The sequence below is a fragment of the Ornithorhynchus anatinus genome, chromosome 2 (genome assembly GCF_004115215.2).
Source record: "Ornithorhynchus anatinus isolate Pmale09 chromosome 2, mOrnAna1.pri.v4, whole genome shotgun sequence".
Lineage (NCBI taxonomy): Eukaryota > Metazoa > Chordata > Mammalia > Monotremata > Ornithorhynchidae > Ornithorhynchus > Ornithorhynchus anatinus.
This window is the reverse complement of record NC_041729.1, coordinates 47,996,310-48,002,309: the sequence shown is the minus strand read 5'-3', so window position 1 is coordinate 48,002,309 and position 6,000 is coordinate 47,996,310.

The window sequence follows — 6,000 nt, the reverse complement described above, 5'->3', positions numbered from 1 at the left end:
AGGTCTGACACGCACCTAGATCGTTTCTCTAGGATACCTTGACCCTCCCATGCCGGCCCGCATCCAAGGTGCCGTACCTGGCAGCGGGAGCTGTGATGGAGGGAGGCCCGCTGCCAAAGGCCAATCAATGGTATTTTATCAATCAATCACATTTATTGAGTGCTTACAAGGGTGTAGAGCACTGTATTAAGCACTCAGGCGAGTACAATACAACGCAGTTGGTAGACGTGTTCCCTGACCATAACGAGTTTACAGTCTAGAGGGGGATACAGACATGAATAGGAATAATCTACGGATAGGGTCATAAGTTCTGTAGGGTGGAAGGAGGGGTGAATAAAGTACAGTGCCTGGCACATAGTAAGCACTTAACGAATACCATTATTATTATTATTATTAAAGGGTTCAAATCCAAGCACAAGGGTGACACAGAAGGGAGTGCGAGAAGTGGAAATGAGAACTCAGCCGGGAAAGACCTCTTAGGGGAGATGTGCTTTTACGAAGGCTCTGATGGTAGGAAGAGTAACTGTTGGATATGAAGAAGGAGGGCATTCCAAGCCAGAGGAATATTTATTAAGCATCCACTACGGGCAGAGCAATATACGGAATGCTTGGGAGAGTACGATACAGTAGAGTTGGTCAGAACGTTCCCTGCTCACAACGAGCTTACAGTCTAGAGGGGAAGACAGACGTTAATATAATTTACAGATATGTTCATAGTGCTGTCGAGTTGCGGGGGCGGGGGAAATACCAAATACCCACAGGGTACAGATCCAAAAAAAGTAAATATTAAGTTGTCAAGAGTCCCAGAGATGGACCGGCCACTGGCCACCCAAAAACTGGACTCATCAAACCTCTGGCCATCCCACGTCATCTAAATTTTCCCCATCACAGCTGACAACATCAATCCCGGTGCAGCCTTTCGGTAAATCCATCTCTCCCTAAATCCTGTAGGACTTTTCTCCACAGTATCTCCCTGTCCCATCCCATCCTCTCCCTGTAAATGACCACCATTTTGGTGCCAGTACTCATCACATCTTAGCTAGACCAGGAGAAGCAGCATGGTCTAGTGAAAAAAGCATGGGCCTGGGAGTCAGAGGAGCTGGCTTCGAATCCCGGCTCCATCATTTGTCTGTTGTGTGATCTTGGGTAAATCACTTCTCTTGCCCTCAGATTCCTCATCCGTAAAATGGGGATTACCTCGGTGAGCCCCATGTGGGACGGGGTCTGTGTCCAACGCAATTATCTTGTATCTACCCCAGAGCTTAGTACAGTACCTGGCACGTAGTAAGTGCTTAACAAAATATCACAATTATTATTATTATACTCCTCCCCGGTGTCCTTATCTCCAGCTTCTCTCCTCTCCAGTCCTTATTTCACTCTACTGCCCAGGTCATCTTCTCAAAAAGCAGCATGTCTTAGTGGAACGAGCAAGGACCTGAGAGTCAGAGGACCTAGGTTCCAATCCCCACTCTGCCACCTGCTTACTCTGCAAGCTTGGTCAAAGTCACTGAACTTCCCCATGCCTCAATTACCTCATCCGTAAAAATGGGAATAAAATACCCAGTCTCTCTTCCTCTTAGACCATGAGCCCTAGGTGGGGCAGGAATTATGTCTGATCTGCTTTTGTCATATCAACTCCAGTCTAACTCTGTAGTAAGTGCATAATATCACTATTATTATGAATAAAAGGTTGTTCTGCACATGTCTACTCCACGCCTCAAAATCCTTCAATGTTACTCCTTCCTCTCAGCCTCAAGCAGAAATTTACAAATTTGTTTTAAGGCACTCTATCAACCCTCTCCCTCTGATAATCATCTCCCTTCTCCTACCATGCCCCATGACATACCCATAATTTACTCTTTTATATTAACATCCGTCTCCCTCTCTAGACTGCAAGCACACCACGGGCAGGGAATGTGTCAAAGTATAGTGCTTTATACACGGTAACCACTCAAATACCACTGATTGCTTTCACCCTTCCCCTTTTTCCCCCCAAGTTCACCTCACTGTGCCTTGTTCTCGACTCTCTTACCTCTCACCCTTACTCAATCCCTTTCTCCTGACTCAACTCCCTCCTCGTATGCCAAACCATAATAATGTTGGTGTTTGTTAAGCGCCTACTATGTGCAGAGCACTGTTCTAAGCGCTGGGGGAGATACAGGGGAATCAGGTCGTCCCACGTGAGGCTCACAGTTAATCTCCCTTTTACAGATGAGGTAACTGAGGCACAGAGAAGTTAAGTGACCTGCCCACAGTCACACAGCTGACAAGTGGCAGAGCCGGGAGTCGAACTCATGACCTCTGACTCCGAAGCCCAGGCTCTTTCCACTGAGCCACGCTGCTTCGCTCTCCCCATCTTCCAAGCCCTCCTGAGAGCCCCGCTCTTCCAAAGGCTCCCCCAACCAGCTGATTTTTTCCCTGCCCCACTCCCATTTCAGCATCGATGCGCTCGCAGCCGCACTTAGCACTTACGAACGTATCGATTTACCTATGCTACTTGTTGAGCACATACGACGTGCCAAGCACTGTTCTAAATGCTGAGGGAGATACAAGTTGATCAGATTGGACACAGTCCCTGTCCCACATGGGGCTCACAGTCTTAATCCCCATTTTACAGATGAGGTAACTGAGGCTGAGAGAAATTAAGTGACTTGCCCAAGGTCACAAAGCAGACACATGGCAGAGCTGGGATTAGAACCCAGATCTGATTCCAGGCCCGTGCTCTATCCGCTACGTCACGCTGCTTCTCAAATACCGTTAAAACACGCATCCATCTTTCTTCTACCTTTAAATTATTGTCTCTCTCTCCCTCATCAGGCTGTAAGTCCCTCGAGGGCAGCGACCATGTCTCCGTTACTGCCTCCCACGCCTTTAGTTTCACCTTCTGCACACAGTAGGTGCTCAACAAATAGCTATTGACAGATTTTTGCATGTCTGAACAGGTCAGTTCTCGCGTTACTCTTGTGCTGTCATCTCCTAGACAGCCAAGCATGTTTCCAGTTACACCGAATGCTGCACTACGGAGCGAATCAGAGTATTCGTTCAATAGTATTTATTGAGCGCTTACTATGTGCAGAGTAGAGAAGCAGCATGGCCTAGCGGAAAAAGCACGGGCCCGTGAGTCAGAGGATTTAAGAATTAATCCCGGCTCTTGCCAAACGCTTGTTGTGTGATTTTAGATGAGTCACTTATTTTCTCTCTGCCTCAGTTCCCCTGTCCTCCCTCCTACTTTGACAATGAGCCCCTTGCGGGACGGGGACCGTACCCAACATCATTCGCTTCTATCTACCCCAGTGCTTAGACTAGTGTTCAGCACAGAGTAAGAGCGCTTAAATAAAAGGTTAGACTCAGCACAAAGCTATGTGGCAGAATTTGGACTGTGCCCCCTCTCCATCCTTCTTCGCCTCCTTATTTTGATAATAATCATGGTATTTGTTAAGTGCTTACTACGTGCCAAGCACTGTACTAAGCATTGAGGTGCTTATAAGCCAGTTTGAACACAATCCCTGTCCCATGCGGGGCTCACACCCTCAATTCTCATTTACCAGATGAGGTAACGAAGGCCCAGAGAAGTGAAGTGACTTACCCAAGGTCACACAGCAGACAAGAGGCAGAGCCAGGATTAGAACGCATGACTTGCTCGTACCTCGGCAGTGTTCCCGAGGCCTATTACAGCCCCATTTAGACACAGAGCATTGGGGTAGGGTAGGTAGTCCATGAGAAACAGATCAGGAGTCAGAAGGTCATGGGTTCTAACTCCAGCTCCACCACCGGTCTGCTGTAATAATAATAATAATAATGTTGGTATTTGTTAAGCGCTTACTATGTGCCGAGCACTGTTCTAAGCGCTGGGGTAGACACAGGGGAATCAGTTTGTCCCACGTGGGGCTCACAGTCTTAATCCCCATTTTGCAGATGAGGTAACTGGGGCACGGAGAAGTTAAGTGACTTGCCCAAAGTCACACAGCTGACAAGTGGCCGAGCTGGGATTTGAACCCATGACCTCTGACTCCAAAGCCCATGCTTTTTCCACTGAGCCACGCTGCTGTGTGACCTTGGGCAATTCACGTCACTTCTTGGAGCCTCAGTTACCTCATCTGTAAAACGGGGATTGAGACTGTGAGCCCCACATGGGACAGGGACTGTGTCCAACCCAGATGCTTATATTCACCCCAGCACCTGGCACATAGTAAGCGCTTAACAAATACCATAATTATTATTATTTCATGGATCCAAAAGATGTTTCTTGGGTTGCTGGGCAAAGCCCCTGGGCTAATCCTGTATCTAACAGGGAGACCAACCCTCTGGAAGTTGACTACACGATTACCTCTCCCCCCTCCACCGCCTTGTCCTCTTTGATTCTCATTTTACAGACTGAACGTATGACGTTAGCTCCCAGAGAGAGTTGGGGGGTAAATAGGGGGAGGTCACGTTGTATATGTATTTCGAGGGTCATCTTGCAAATCTCCAACAGCTGTTAGTTCTCTCAAATAATCTAAACATTTCATTCTTTAAATTATATATTAGACATCACTTAAATCAGTAGTATGTGTCTTCCCCTCTAGACTCATTATGGACAGGGAGTGTGTCGGCAAATTCTGTAGTATTCTGCTCTTCCAAGAACTTATGTGCTCTGTATGTAGAGAAGCAGCGTGGCTCAGTGGAAAGAGCCCGGGCTTGGGAGGCAGAGGTCATGGGTTCGAATCCCGGCTCCGCCACTTGGCAGCTATGTGACTGCGGGCAAGTCACTTCACTTCTCTGTGCCTCAGTTCCCCCATCTGTGAAATGGGGATTAAGACTGTGAGCCCCACGGGGGACAACCTGATGACTCTGTATCTCCTCCAGTGCTTAGAACAGTGCTCTGAACATAGTAAGCGCTTAACAAATACCAACATTATTATTAGTAAGCATTCAATAAATACCATCAATTGAATGATACTGCTGATAATCAGGAACTTAATAGGTTTAGGGTAGTGGGGGAAAGGTGAGGTTGGGGATGGCACTGGGGAATTCCACCACTTCTAAAACAAAAAAAATATTTAAACACTATGTGCCAAGCACTGTACTAAGGACTGAGGTTCGCACAGGAAAATCGGGCCGGACAGTCCCCGCCCCACACGGGGCTCACCATCTTTTCACCATTAATTCAAATTTTCCACACAAAGTAAACTGAAAATACCCTGAATACATAGCAAAAGCCTGTCTTAAATGATAGAAATAGTTGCAAGGGCTACAAATAGCTGGGTTGAGCTTGTCATATAAACAGGGTTACAGTGTCCTTCTGCTTAACAGACCAATCCTTGCATCCATTTATAAAGCACGGGCAGCACTTTGGTTCAGTGGTAAGATGTGATTAACTTTAAATTACAGTGGAATGGGAAGGTGCAACATTAAGGGAAAGACATGGGGCAGATCCACCTATAGTTCAGTTTGCTACTGTAGCGGCTGTCAATAAACTCAAACTATAGCAAAGGAAGACAGAGAGAGGAGGAAACCCAGGTTTCCAAACAGCTGGGTGATTTATTCAGCTGGACACTGTCCCTCTAGAAAGCTTCATTTCTTAAAAGACAAAAAAGTGAGATTGAAAAATCAATGACAGCTTCCAGCTGACCAAGTGCTATTTGGTAAGCCCGTAATACTGTTTTGAGCTTTGCCTTAAATTTTGAAATGTTCCTTCATTTCTTCCTATGAGATTTAGATAGAATTTGGGATTACTTGCTGTTTCCCAGCCAACTCGGGTATGGTCATGGTCACTGAACTTGAATTATTCAATGACCCGAACACAAAGAGTCAAATGTCACTGAGGAGTGATTGTCAAGAAGTGATTCAAACCAACAGGTCAGTGCCTTATTCAATCGTATGTATTGAGCATTTACTATGTGCAGAGCACTGTACTAAGCGCTTGGAATGTACAATTTAGCAACAGAGAGAGAGAATCCCTGCCTAATAACGGGCTAACAGTCTAAACGGCGGAGAAGACAGCAAAGCAAAACTGAACAA